We start from the raw sequence: 15,983 nt of genomic DNA on the forward strand, positions 1-15,983 counted from the left end.
AGTGAAATGCTAGGCGTCATCACGGTCCGGAGGTGGGAATTACGGGTCGTGACAGTTGGTATCAGAGCACTAGGTTACATAGGTCTCACGAGTCACGAGCAAGCTTAGTAGAGTCTGAAGGATCGGTACAGAGACGTCTGTACTTATCTCTCAGAGGCTATGAAGTTTAGGAACAATATCACTTCTTTCTTATCCTGTCGTGCGATTTTATTCTATCATCGATGATTGAACCATTCTACTCTTATTCTCTCGAAGATGGTGAGAACGCGTAATACCTCTACTGATGGACAGGGACCAGAACCCCCGGTGGCAACTATGGCCAGGGGTAGAGGTCGAGGCCGAGCTTGTGCTAGAGGCCGAGGCAGAGGCCGAGGTAGAGCTCAGTCCAGAGCTCGAGCAACTGCACCTGTTGAAGAACCTCAGATAGACCTTCAGGAGGAGGTCCCAGTTCAGAATGTACCAGTTGGACCAGTTCAGGTCCCGGAAGGATTCATAGCCACTCCAGTGCTTTAGGACGCTCTAGTCCGATTGGTGAGTCTTATGGAGGGTGTGGCCCAGAATGGTACATTTCCAGTGGCATCAGCCGTCTCACAGGCTGGGGGAGGAGCACAAACTCCCACTACTCCCACCCCGGAGCAGATGGCTCCCCAGAATCAGGCTCCAACAGCCCCGCTAGTTGGGGTAGTTCAACCAGTTTTTGCGGCACAGACCGGTGATAGGCCCGCCATGTCTTTTGAGGCCTTATTGAGACTGGATAAGTTCACTAAGCTCTTTATAGTTCACTTCAGTGGTACACCTTCTGAGGACCCATATGATTATCTTGAACGCTTCCATGAGGTGCTGCGAAACATGGGTATAGTTAAGACTAATGGAGTTGATTTTTCTTTATTCCAGATGACGGGTTCCGCCAAGAGATGGTGGAGAGATTACACATTGACCCGACCAGTCAGATCGCCTGTACTTACCTGGGAGTAGTTCTCTCAGCTATTTCTGGAGAAGTTCCTCCCCATCATACTGGAGAGGAATTCCGCAAGCAATTCGAGCGTCTACAGCAGGGCAGTATGACTGTTACTCATTATGAGTCCCATTTTGTGGACTTGGCCTGTCAAGCTCTCCTTTTACTTCCTACGGAAGGAGAGAGAGTGAAGAGGTTCATTGAGGGACTCACTCACCCTATTAGACTTCAGATGGCCAAGGAGACCAGAAATGAGATTTCTTTTCAGGAAGCTGCTAATGTCGCAAGGAGGATCGAGATGGTTCTTGCACAGGAAAGAGGGCAGAGGTCCGATAAGAGGCCTCGTCAGTTCGGTGGTTACAGTGGTGCCTTGTCTGGAGGCAGGGGTAATTTTGGTAGGGGTCATCCTCCCAGACCGTTTCATTCAGCACTTCATGTATCTCCCGGTGCTTTAGGGAGTCACGGTCCTATTATGCCTTACTTTGGGCAGCCAGTATTCAGTGCACATTCAGCTCCTATCAGTGCACTACCACTCTAGAGTTACTATAGTGGTTATCCGGCCTTTCTGGGTCAGCTTCAGCTTCAGCAGCCACGACATCAGGATGGGTGTTATGAGTGTGGGAACATTAGTCACATCAGGAGGTATTGCCCTAGATTGGCGAGTAACAGATCTTGGCAAGATTCTTGTGCCATCATACCGACACCGGTTGCTTCACCGCCTGCTCAGCCAGCTAGAGGTAGGGGTCAGGCAGTTAGAGGTGGAGGTCAGACCGTTGGAGGTGGAGGCCAGCCAGTTAGAGGCCATCCCAGAGATGCAGTTCAGAGTGGTGGGGCCCAGCCCTGATTTTATGCTTTTCCAGCTAGGCCTGAGGCCGAGTCATCTGATGTTGTGATTACAGGTATTATTCCAGTTTGCCATAAAGATGCTTCAGTTCTATTTGATCCAGGATCTACTTATTCCTATGTGTCCTCCTATTTTGCTTCATATTTGGTTGTGCCTTGTGATTCTCTGAGTGCTTCTGTGTGTGTATCAACACCGATGGGAGACTCTATGGTAGTAGATCATGTCTATTATTCGTGTGTGGTTACTATTGGTAATCTTGAAACTAGTGTGGATCTTCTACTTCTTGATATGGTAGATTTTGATGTCATCTTGGGTATGAATTGGCTGTCTCCTTATCATGCTATATTGGACTGTCATGCCAAGACAGTGACCCTAGCTATGCCGAGGTTACCTCGATTAGAGTGGAAAGGAACTACTGTCCATTCTACCAGTAGGGTTATTTCTTATATGAAAGCTCGGCGTATGGTAGAGAAAGGATGTCTAGCCTATTTGGATTATATTCGCGATCCCAGTGCGGATGCTCCTTCTATGGACTCAGTACCAGTTGTTCGTGAATTTCCAAAAGTATTTCCTACAGATTTGCTGGGGATGCCACCCGACAGAGATATTGACTTCTGTATTGATTTGGCTTCGAGCACTCAGCCCATTTCTATTCCACCATACCGTATGGCCCCGCCAGAGTTGAAAGAATTGAAAGAGAAGTTGCAAGACTTTCTTGATCAGGGATTCATTAGACCCAGTGTCTCGCCCTGGGGTGCACCAGTATTATTTGTAAAGAAGAAAGATGGATCTATGCAGATGTGTATAGACTATCGACAGTTGAATAAAGCCACTATCAAAAACAAATATCCGCTGCCAAGAATTAATGACTTATTTGATCAGCTTCAGGGTGCCAAGGTATTTTCGAAGATCGATTTGAGGTCTGGTTACCATCAGTTGAAGATTAGGGCATCTGATGTCCCTAAATCAGCTTTTCGAACTCGGTATGGGCATTACGAATTCCTAGTGATGTCATTTGGGTTGACAAATGCCCCATCATCATTTATGGATTTGATGAATCGGGTGTTCAAGCCTTATTTGGATTATTTTATAGTTGTATTCATTGATGATATCTTGATTTACTCTAGCAGTCGAGAGGAACATGAGCAGCATCTTCAAAGTGTGCTTCACACCTTGAAGAATAATCAGTTATATGCCAAGTTTTAAAAATGTGAGTTTTGGTTAGACTCAGTTGCCTTTTTGGGGCATATTGTATCGGCAGAAGGCATAAAGGTGGATCCTAAGAAGATTGAGGCTGTTCAGAATTGGCATAGACCTACTTCAGTTACAGAGATCCAGAGTTTTCTGGGTTTAACAGGTTATTATCGTCGGTTCGTGGAAGGGTTTTCATCTATAGAAAGCCCATTGACCAGATTGACCCAGAAAGGTGTTCCATTCATATGGTCAGACGAGTGTGAGATGAGCTTTCAGAAGCTCAAGACCGCTTTGACTACGGCGCCAGTGTTAGTATTACACGCAGGTTGAGGATCGTATACGGTATATTGTGACGCATCTCACATTGGGCTTGGTACAGTATTAATGCAAGATGGCAAGGTAATTGCATATGCGTCGCGGCAGTTAAAAGTTCACGAGAAGAATTATCATGTTCATGACTTAGAATTGGTAGCCATTGTTTATTCGCTGAAGATTTGGAGGCATTACCTCTACAGTATCTTATTTACTGATCATCGTAGCCTTCAGTATCTGCTCAAACAAAAAGATCTTAATTTGAGGCAGAGAAGATGGTTGGAGTTGTTGAAAGACTATGATATCACCATTTTGTATCACCCCGGAAAGGCCAATGTGGTGGCTGATGCTTTGAGTAGAAAGGCTGTGAGTATGGGCAGTCTTGCGTATATTCCGGTTGGTAAGAGGCCATTAGCTGCAGATGTTCAGACTTTGGCTAATCAGTTTGTGAGGTTAGATGTTTCAAAACCCAGTCGGGTTCTAGCTTGTACAGTCGCTCGGTCTTCTTTATATGAGCGCATCAGAGAGAGGCAGTATGATGATCCTCATTTACTTTTCCTTAAGGACACGGTGCGGCACAGTGATGCCAAACAGGTTGATGTGGGGAAAGATGGAGTTCTGCGAATGCAGGGTCGTATTTGTGTGCCTAATATAGATGGGCTTCATGAATTAATTCTTGAAGAGGCACACAGTTCCAGGTATTCTATTCATCCAGATACTGCTAAAATATATCAAGATTTGTGGAAACATTATTGGTGGAGGATAATGAAAAAGGATATAGTTGCACATGTAGCTCGGTGTCTGAATTGTCAACAAGTTAAGTACGAGCATCAGAGACCTGGTAGTTTGCTTCAGAAGTTAGAAATTCCTAAGTGGAAGTGGGAGCGTATCACAATGGATTTTGTTGTTGGGCTCCCACGGACTCAGAGAAAATTTGACACAGTTTGGGTCATTGTGGACAGGTTGACCAAGTCAGCCCATTTCATTCGAGTGGCAGTTACCTATTCTTTAGAGAGGTTAGCTGAAATTTACATTCGTGAGATTGTCCGCCTTCACGGTATGCCCGTGTCTATTATTTCAGATTGAGGTACGCAGTTTACCTTACATTTCTGGAGGGCTGTACAGCACGAATTAGGCACGCGGGTGGAGTTGAGTACAATATTTCATCCACAGATAGATGGACAGTCAGAGCGCACTATTCAGATATTGGAAGATATGCTTCGCGCTTGTGTTATAGACTTTGGAGGTTCTTGGAATCATTTCTTACCACTTGTGGAGTTTGCTTATAATAATAGCTACCAGTCGAGCATTCAGATGGCTTCATATGAGGCATTATACGGAAGGCGATACCGATCGCCAGTTGGTTGGTTTGAATCGGGAGAGGCTCGGTTGCTGGGTACCGATTTGGTACAAGATGCCTTGGATAAGGTCAAGATTATTCAGGATCGACTTCGTATAACTCAGTATAGGCAAAAGAGTTATGCCGACCATAAAATTCGTGATATTATATTCATGGTTGGAGAACGAATATTGCTCCGGGTTTCACCTATGAAAGGTGTAATGAGGTTCGGAAAGAAGGGCAAGTTGAGCCCTAAGTATATCGGACCCTTTGAAATTCTTGAAAGGGTGGGTGAAGTAGCCTACATGCTTGCATTACCACCTAGTTTATCAGCGGTTCATCCAGTGTTCCATGTGTCTATGCTCCGGAAATATCATGGTGATCCGTCTCATGTGATAGATTTCAGCTCAGTCCAATTGGACAAAGATTTGACTTACAAAGAAGAGCCGGTGGCTATTCTAGCTCGGCAGGTCCGACAGTTGAGGTCAAAGAGTTATCTTTTAGTTCGAGTGCAATGGAGAGGTCAGGCGGTAGAGGCATCTACCTGGGAGTCCGAGTCGGACATGCGGAGTAAATATTCACACCTTTTCTCCAGCTCAGGTACTTTTTCTAACTCCGTTCGAGGACGAATATTTATTTTAGAGGTGGAGAATGTGATGACCCAAAAATGTCATCTTTAAATTTAATAAGTAATTCTGTGTTCTAAGACCTCGAAAAGCACCATTTATCATTCTTCGGCTTGCATGTAGAGTCCGTACAATTTTTCGAAAAATTTTTATGTGAAAAATGGATTAAAATGGGATATAGAGCTTTAAAACTCAACTAAGTTGACTTTGGTCAACATTTTGAGCAAACGGACCCGGATCAGTATTTTAAAAATTCCAGTAGATCCGTATCGTGATTTGGGACTTGGGCGTATGCCCGGAATCAAATTCCGAGGTCCCTAGCTCGAGATATGGAATTTTGATGAAAAATTATAAGCTTGAAAGCTTAATGATTTCTAAGAAATTACTGATGTTGGATTTATTGACCTCGGGTCCGTATTTTGGTTCCGGAGCCCGGTATAAGTCCAGTATAATATTTATGTCTTGTCTACCGAATTTGGTGAGAATCGGAGTTGATTTTACGTGATTCGGACGTCCGGTTGTAAAAAAATATGTTTTAAAGTTTTCTTGAAAACTTCCTTTGATTTGGTGTCCGATTCGTAGTTCTAGGTGTTATTTTGGCGATTTGATCGCGCGAGCAAGTTCGTATGATATTTTAGGACTTGTGTGCATATTTGGTTTGGAGCCCCGAGGGCTCGGGTGGGTTTCGGATAGGCTACGGGATGATTTTGGACTTAGAAAATCTGGTTTTCTGCAGACTTCAGGCTTCTAGTGTGTTCTTCTTCGCGTTTGCGAAGGTACTCTCGCGAACTCGAAGAGCAAATTGGGCTGGCACGTTTTGTGCTTCGTGTTCACGACATAGTGACCGCGCTCGCGAAGGCTTGAGGTTCAAAGCTTCGCCTTCGCGATAGAAGCCCCGCGTTCGCGAAGGGAAAGAGACTGGCCAGAAAAGAATTAGCCTTCGCGTTCGCGAAGGGCATCTCGCGTTCGCGAAGGCCAAGCCAGGCATGCATCGCGTTTGCGAGATAGCCCTCGCATTCGCGAAGAGTAAAATTTGACAGCACATAATTGTTCTTTGCGAACGCGAGGCACTGACCGCATTCGCGAAGGGTAAAAATTTCAGAAACAGAACTTAAGTTCTGGAAATGGGGTTTTGACCCATTTTTAATTCTTTCCCATTTTTGAGCTCGGGCAAGGCGATTTTTGTCGATTTTCACGGGAAAACATTGGGGTAAGTATTCCTTATCCTATATTGATTATATTTCATGATTTCATAAACATTTATATCATGAATCTGTGAATTTATGGAAGAAAAATCAGATTTTTATAAAATCATCCAAAAACGAAAAATTAAGATTTGAAGGTCCATTTGATATCGGAATTGGACAAATTTGGTATGGTTGAACTCGTATTGAAACGGGTGTTCAGATTTCGCGAGGTTTTCCAAGATTTGAGATGTGGGTCCCACTGCCGAATATTTTAATTAATTTCAGATTTTTATCCGAAAACTTTATAAATTCATATGGAATTAATTCCTATGATTAGTATTGAATATATTGAATTGTGTGTGAATAGATTTGAAGCTTTCGGAGGCAAATTTAAAAGGAAAAATTATGGTTGAATAATTGATTGGAATTTGTAAAGCGAGGTAAGTATCGGGGTTAACCTTGACTTGAGAGAATAGAACTCTTAAATTGTTTGTTATGTGAATTGCATGTAAACGACGTATAGGCGAGGTGACGAGTGTCTATACGTCGTCAAATTAATTGTTTGCCTGCTTACTTAAAAAATTATAAATTATTTTTAATTATAAATTAATTATTATAATAATTATTTCTCTCTTATTCTTTGTAAAAATAAATTCTTGAATTCCTGCATTAATTGTTACATGCTATTTTAATTATGTGCCTAAATTTTTATTTGGCATTTAGCATAATAAATATTAAACTGCCTATTTGCTCCCTGATTTCCATAATAATTTGCTAATTGTCATTGTTTGCTTCATAATTAAACTATAATTATTGTATGCTTGTTGTCTTGTAATTTTATATTAATTGTTATATTTATTGGGAAAATTTCTTCAATAAGAATTGGTAAATGAAAATGTTGGAGGAGCGGGTTGCACGCCGCAACATGATTGATTATAATGAATATATTGGAGGATCGGGTTGCACGCCGCAACATGATTGATTATAATAAATATATTGGAGGATCGGGTTGCACGCCAAAACAGACTTATTAAAAGTCTACATTAAAGGATCGGGTTGCACGCCGCAACAGACTTATTAAAAGTCAATATTGGAGGATCGGGTTGCACGGCGCAACAGACTTATTAAAAGTCAATATTGGAGGATCGGGTTGCACGCCGCAATAAACTTGATTAAAATGAATATGTTGGAGGAGCGGGTTGCATACCACAATAGAACTGAATGTGGATATATTGTGAGAGCGGGTTGCACGCTGCAACAGAAATAATGAAAATGATAATTGGTTATGACTATTGAGTTGCCTTTAATTATTATAAATGAATTACCTGATTTATTCATATTATTGTTGTTGTTACTAATATTGCGTACAGGTTAATGTAAGTGAACCGTCTTAGCCTCGTCACTACTTCGTCGAGGTTAGGCTCAACAATTACCAGTACATGGGGTTGGTTGTACTGATACTACACTCTGCACTTCTTGTGCAGATTTTGGAGTTGGTCCCAGCGGTGTACCATAGACTTGCTCGGATTTCAGCTATCAGGGGAGACTTGAGGTATAACTGCATGGCGTCCGCAGTTCTGAAGTCCCCGTCTATTGTACTTTAGCTGTGTGTTTATTTCCAGACAGCTTTATTTTATTCATACCTTTATTTGTATTTATTCTAGAAGCTCGTGCACTTGTGACACCAATTCTAGGATGGTATTTAGACACCGTTATTATTATGGATTATTTCAAAATTTCTTCCGCATTTGCTTCCTTGTTATTAATAAGTTTAAAAATTATATTAGAAATGGATAATGTTATTCTAACGTTGTTTTGCCTAGCAAGTGAAATATTAGGCGCCATCACGGTCTGGAGGTGGGAATTTCGGATCGTGACACTTCTTCATCACGACCCGCCGATGGTGAGGATGCGACGGAGCCCCACCCTGAGGAATTTGTTCCGGTAGGGTGCCTAACTGTCATCGACTTTAAAGTCGAAAAAGCCTCCTTGGTACCGGGCCAATATGATCCGGTCTCGAGGTACATGTGCTCAATCACCGAGAAAATTCTAGACAAATTTAAAAAGGAATGCAACTGGGACAAAAAGCATATGGTAGTCCCATCGCCTGAGGAATCGATTACTACCCACGTAAAGGGGTTCCTAAGTGTTTACACTTATCCCGTCATGTTGGGTCCCTTAGATCCTGTCATCGTCGCCTTCTGCAATAGATACGACGTGATCCTCGGCCAGATCCATCCTTCTTTTTGGAGAATAGTGATTCTCCTCCAATTCTTCTCAAGCAAAATCGAGGGGTGTCTTTTCACCCTCGATCACCTTATGCGCCTTTACAGTCCCCGACTCTATCGAGGAGGGCTGATCAAGCTTGCTCTCCGAGCCAACAAAGCCCTGTTCTCGAGCATATATGAGGCTCGTGACGGAGGTTAGATGGGACGATTTATCCGAATAAGGACTTCAGACCTGATCCTTGCTGAAGACATGTCGTTTCCTGAGAAATGGAACCTGAATTGTGAGTAGTATTTCCCTTTGAACGTTCAATTTTGCAGTTTTACTTTTCATTTTCTTTCCTTATCTACCTTTTTTGGTATTACAGCTATGGCCCAGATACCGAAACCGATTTTGGAACTCAAGAAATAGGTCGAGAGCCTGGTGTCGCAGAGACCATACTCCGAGCGTGCTTGGATGGAGTTATCAAAGGGTCGATAGGAGGCCCGCAATCATAGTAAGTTTCTCTCTTAGAACGGTTATGGTTCGATCTTCTTCTCTTGCTTATTCCTCTTTTTTCCTTTGTTGGCCTCGGGAAGGATGTTGCAATGAGGCCCCCATCTGGTGACGAAGAAGTCCTTCCATCTGCTCCGAAGTAGGCCAAAGAGAAGAAGAGAAAAAGGGCTCTGAGTTCCCCAGGCTCGGAAAAGAAAAAACCGGCGAGGAAGTCTCGCAAGCCCAAGAGGGATACCGGTACTATACCTTCGGAATTGATCCGCCGATTAAGGGATGAGCCCGAAGAAGGAGAAGAGGAAAATAATTCCAAACTAGTGGCCCGTGTGTGGGTTAATGCTTTGATACAAAAGTCCTCCGAATCGGCGGAGGTTGATGAGGGATCTTTTACCGAAGTTCCTGAACTAGAAAGAGTTGAGGCCACTCCGTCCCAAGATGAGATAGTCTCGGGGACGAGGCTTCCCGGGCAGCGGAAGATGTCTCGAGGGACGAGCTTGGGATGATCGATATTTTTGCATCCCCTCATATTTCGGATGCTATGATCCGTGAGGCCAATATGTTGGAAGGTCACTCTTACGAGGGTATTCAGGGGGATACTGATATCCATGGCTTTTTGGATGGGTTCAAGTCCGCTTCTTCAAAGCATGTCACCAGATTTGGCAGTTTACCGGTACGAAAGAAAGTACCATCAATGGGTGCTATCGGGTCTTCATCGAGCCCAAAACTGGTGGACTGATTCCCGACCCCGAGTGTTAACCCCGACCGCAGGCGGAATATAATGCTTTCTGTCCCGGAGGATGCCCGAATTTTCTCTCCCCTCGTGGGGATTGCTAGCTACCTTAGATCCTTGGTCACCGAGGAAGACCAAGTCGTGATGAACGCGGTAGGAGTTGCTTGCCTTTTCAATGAGGCCCAACATGCTCTAAATCGGGTAACTTTGAGGGTCCCTCTATTATTTCTTTTATACTTGGAGTTGTAGATAATTCTAATATCTTTTTCCTTGTTTGCAGGCCTCGGTGTTGCATCACGAGGCTTTCCTCTGAATCCAGGACGAGCACGGGGCTGAGGTTCGGGACCTCACTGAGAAAAGTGACACCTACAAGCTTCTCAGTGAAAAGCTTCAGGTCAATTTAGTAACGGCTCGGGATGAGCATGCCGAGATGGCCGAGCAGGTATTTCGAGTGCTTCACGATAGTGAAGAAGAATCAGAGATAATTACTAATGATCTGATTCTGCAGGTCTGGTAAAGGCTCAAACAAATCGGACGGCTCCAGACGCAGGTGGATGCGATACAGGACGAGGCGAAAGAAGTCAAAAAGAACATGGACATCCTAGCCTCGAAAAAAGAAACTGCCCAAGCACAACTGGAGTCGGCCGAGACCCTGCTCTAAGCTGCAAAAGAGAAGGCCTTGGTGTTGGTCGAGAAGATCAAGAAGCTTTAGTCTCGGTTGGATTTGGCCGTTTCTGATAAGGAAAGTTTGGCCAATGAACTCGAAGTGGCCAGGTCTGAGGTGATCGTGGCCAGATCTAAGGTGACCGTGGCCAACACGAAAGCTGATGCCAAAGTCGCCCAGTTTAGGGTTGACGTCGAGGCCATCCAGGCCAAGGCTAAGGGCATGGTAGATCATGCAAAATGGCAAGCTCGAAAGGAAGCTCTCGAGGGAGTTCATGCCCATGGTTTCGATATTACGGCTAAGATCGAAAATGCCAAATCAGAGGAAGCCAGGGCCCGGAGGCTGGCCTTCCTTGAGGAATACTCCGAGAGCTCAAGTGAATCCGAAGATGGAGAAAATCCCGAGGATGGAGATGCAACCTACGATGAAGACCAAGCCACTTAGGATTTTTTGTTTATCTTTTGCATTTTTTCTGAGGCCGTTGTAAATTTTTGTATTAGGACGATTTGGCCTTTGTAAAAAACTATTGTATATAAATATAAGGCTTTTATTTCCCTTTCGGCTCTCATATGTTTCCTTTGCTTTGTCATTTGTATTTACAAAGATTGAAAATGCCTTAGCATGAAATAAGGTTGTGTTCGAGGGTTCGAACAAACCTTGCATTTACTGCCTTTCTTGGTTAAGGCGTTATTGGGGTCCAATGTTACCAAAGTTTTTCCCCGAAAACATCTTAAGTTTGAGACTTTTGCCCAGGGTAGCCTTTAGAACTGGTTGTCTCTGAATCGTGTTAATAAAGCCTTTTATTACGGATTTTGGATGTCTCTGAATCGTGTTAAATTGGTCGTAGCCTTTTAGTTTGGGAGCTACCCATTGGGATTGTTTTTCCGTTTTATCCGGGCTTGCCCGAGATAATAGTCCCCGAGTGGGGTGGCCATGACCTTTACAAATCGGGGAGTTGCCTATTAGGTCTTTTGCTCCCGAGGCCCGATGACTTGGGCTGTTTGAGTTGGACGGCAGTCCCCGAGTGAGGGGGTGGTCATTCGCATTCCAATTATGTATTGCCCTTGGGCTTGTTATTTTAGGAAGTACGAAGCTCTTTGAGGTGTAAAGAGGAAAAAAAAATTTAAAACATAAGATGATTGCAAGAAAAGTACTTCTCTTTATTCTCGATCGAGACAATCATACATACGTACATGTTTTATGTCAGGGTTCGAACGATCTACGTGGGCACAACTCGTTTTGACCGTTTGGCCCTTACAATAAACCGTGTCTATCGAGACCCTCCCTTTATGAAGTAGTTTTTTTGCTAGAGTTAATGTTTGAAGATAGTGCATATTCGAGGGTAGCCCCCTAGTATTTGAGGTTGATTGCAAAGGAACCTCGGATATTGTTGAATTTATCTTAGGTGCCGATTCATAATCGGGCTTGATTCTAAGTTAGCATATTTTATTGTTGCCTCGTTAGAAACCTCGCCGAAAAACTCATTTGGGACAAAATCGGTCTGAGGGACAAAGAGTGCAACACGCACTTTCAGACCTAAAAGCTTCGTTCCGTTCGCTGAAAAATCCATCATTGTTTTGTGTCGACCACCTGCAAGTGTTAATCTAAAATAGAAAAGGAATAGAAAAGGGGCGTACCTTAACAGTAGTACCATTTTAGGTGAGATATGTTCCAATTGCTTGGTAGTTGTTCCCCATTCATCGTTCTAATCTTGTAGGACCCTTTTTCGGTGGCCTCGAGAATTTGGTACGGTCCTTCCTAATTTGGACTCAATTTTCCTTCATTGGGATTTCGGGTGTTGAGGGTGACTTTTCTTAGCACTAAGTCCCCGATGTTAAAATATCGAAGATTGGCTCTTCGATTGTAGTATCTCTCGATCCGCTACTTTTGGGCAGTCAATCGGACGAGGGCGGTTTCATGCCTTTCATCCAATAGTTCTAGGCTCGTATTCATGGCCTCGTTATTTGATTCCTTTATTGCATATCGGAACCGAATACTCGGTTCTCCGACTTTGACTGGTATTAGAGCTTCGGCTCCATAAACTAATGAGAATGGGGTAGCCCCGATACTAGAATTCGAGGTTGTGTGGTATGCCCAAAGAACTTCGGGCAGAATTTCCTTCCACTTTTCTTTGGCGTCGGTTAGCCTCTTCTTAAGATTTTGGATGATGGTTTTGTTGGTCGATTTGTCTTGTCCGTTCACGCTAGGATGATAAGGTATTGATATGATTCTTTTGATCTTATGATCTTCGAGGAATTTGGTCACTTTGCTGCTGATGAACTGTTTCTCCTTATCACACACAATTTCGGATGGCATCCCGAATTGACATATGATGTGATCCTAAATGAAGTCGATGACTTCCTTCTCCCTAACTTTCTCGAAGGCCTGCGCTTCAACCCACTTAGAAAAATAGTCAGTCATAAATAAAATAAATTAAGCTTTACCTGGTGCCCATGGAAGAGGGCCAATGATGTACATTCCCCACTTCATGAATGGCCATGGTGACAAGACCGAATAGAGCAGCTCCCCGGGTTGGTGAATCATTGGTGCATGCCTTTGGCATTTGTCACATTTTCGAACAAACTCTTTCGCATCTTTTTCCATGTCGATCCAGTAATAGCCAGCTCTGATTACCTTTTGAACCAATGATTGAACACCGGAGTGATTTCCGACAGTGCCCTCGTGAAATTCCCTTAGAACATACTCGGTGTCTCACGATCCCAGATATATCGCTAATGGACCATCGAACATTCTTCTGAACAAGGTTCCATCTTTGGACAAGGTGAATCGTGCTGCCTTCGTGCGCAAAGCACTCGATTCTTTCAGATATGGGGGAAGCTTTTCGGTTTTCAAATACTCTATTTATTTATTTCTCCAATCCCATGTCAAGATTGTGGAATTTATCTCGGCGTGGCCTTCTTCGACTACTAACTTTATGAGTTGCACAACGGCCCCCGAATTGAGCTCGTTGTCCTCGACCGATGACCCTATGTTTGTGAGGGCATCAACCTTACTATTCTGATCTCGAGGCACATATTGTAAAGTCCACTCCTTGAATCGAAGCAAAGTTACTTGTAACTTATCTAGGTATCTTTGCATTCATTCTTCCCTAACATTGAAGGTTCCATTAACCTGATTCACCACGAGGATGGAGTCGCATTTGGCTTTGATCACCTCCGCTCCCAAGCCTTTGGCTAGTTCGAGACCTGCAATCATGGCCTCATATTCGGCCTCATTATTAGTCAATTTCACAGTTCTAATAGATTGTCTAACCACATTGCCTGTGGGTGGTTTTAGTACAATGCCGAGTCCGGACCCTTTTGCGTTCGAGGCACCATCCATGAAGAGGGTCCAGATTCCCAAGGACGTACTCGAGTTTATCAACAAATCTCTTTCGACCTCGGGTACTAGGGCCGGCGTGAAGTCAGCTACGAAGTCTGCCAAAATTTGAGACTTAATTATTGTTCGGGGTCGATATTCAATATCATACCCGCTGATTTCTACGGCCCATTTGGCCAACCGTCCCGAAAGCTCGGGTTTATGCAAAATATTTCGAAGTGGATAAGTTGTTACAACACATATGGGGTGACTTTGAAAGTATGGTTTTAGTTTCCTAGAAGCACATATCAAAGCGAGCGCCAATTTTTCTAGGTGGAGATATCTAGTTTCGGCCTCACCTAAGGTCCGGCTGACATAATAAATAGGAAATTGCGTTCCTCGTTCTTCTCAGACTAGGACTCCACTTACCGCTACCTTCGACACTGCCAAATACAAGTAAATTTGTTCGTCTGCCCTCGACGTGTGAAGCAGTTGCGGGCTTGATAAGTATCGTTTAAGCTCTTCCAAGGCCTGCTAGCATTCCGGGGTCCTTGTGAAGTTATTTTTCTTCTTTAGCAATGAGAAAAATTGGTGGCCCTTATCGGAAGACCTCGAGATGAATCGCCCCAGGGCGGCCATGCGCCCGGTTAACCTCTACACGACCTTTACGATGTCTACTACCTTGATGCCATCGATAACTTTAATTTTGTCGGGATTAATCTCGATTCCTCGGTTGGATACCATGAATCCGAGAAATTTACCTGACCCGACCCCGAATGCGCATTTTTTCGGGTTCAACTTCATGTTGTATTTCTTCAATATACTGAGAGTATTACACCCCATGTTTTCGTACGTAAAAGTACGCCATAAGTAAATTGATGAAAGTTCGGAAATGAGATTATTTTGAAGTTACAAGTATTATGCTATTTCAAACAAGTGATAAGTAAATTCATGAAGGTGAGAGGGTAAGTGAATCGAAGAAAATGAGTTTCGTCAAAGATTGTCATTTTGAGATAAAATACGGTTCGAGCTATAATACTCGGTATTTATGGACTAGTGCCATACAAGGTATCATATGACCATGATAGTAAGGTGTATAAAGTGTGTTAAAAGTAAGTAGTATTTTAAGTAATTTGAGATAATTCTTAATTATGTAAATAATTAGTTAATTATTAGATTAGTGGGGGATTAACAAAGTTGATTAAGGAAAAGGGGGTGAATATTTGGATAAGAGTAAGGGCTCAAAATGTGGCAGCCTATGAGGTTGGATAAAGAACCAAGTAGTGACTCTTGGTTTAGGAAATTTAGGTGGCATTTTAGGAGATTTTTGGGTGGCTAAGTAAGCCTTATCAAGTGGGGACCAAACCACTATAATAAGGGACCTTTCAAATTCATTCATTCATTTTGGAAAAGGCATCATACGAATCTGCTATGGCACTATTTACATCCATATCTCATTTTTGGGTGGAAAGATGTTATTAAGAAGGCCTTTCTAAATTCACTAAGTGAAAAGGCTTATGAATTTGTGAAATTACAACAAAAATACGGATGAAGCTACAACAATGCGGATGAAGATTATGACAAAGTGCGGATGAAGCTACAACAAAAATCCATACGAGATTACGTTATGTAATAGCAACGTGACTTGCAAATTCTAAGGGAGTACGGTACAATTATTTTCAAGAATATCATACGAATTTTTCCCTAATCCGATCTTGCCGTTACGTGTTTTATCGCGATTGACATGTGTTAGAGGGATTGTCAAGAGAATTGGCTCAGGTATGTTAAGGCTATCCCTTTTTTTCTTTTGGCACGATCCAAATGAAACGAGCAAAATACGCAACTTTCATGAATGACTATATTCATAGAAATACTAGGGGTGTCTATATTCTTGATTCCCCATGTGTCTTATTATTCTATCATTTGTTCATGGGTCTCAGAAAAATACGCATATGCATGACATTATAAGTATTAAATCATTCACAGAGCTATTCAGACTTACATGTCGAGTCTTTTACTCCATGTTTTTCTCATGTCTACTATTTATTAATTTTTATTCCTTACATACTCGGTACATTATTTATAGTGACGACCCT

This window comes from Nicotiana tomentosiformis, chromosome 5, assembly GCF_000390325.3.
Source record: "Nicotiana tomentosiformis chromosome 5, ASM39032v3, whole genome shotgun sequence".
Taxonomy (NCBI): domain Eukaryota; kingdom Viridiplantae; phylum Streptophyta; class Magnoliopsida; order Solanales; family Solanaceae; genus Nicotiana; species Nicotiana tomentosiformis.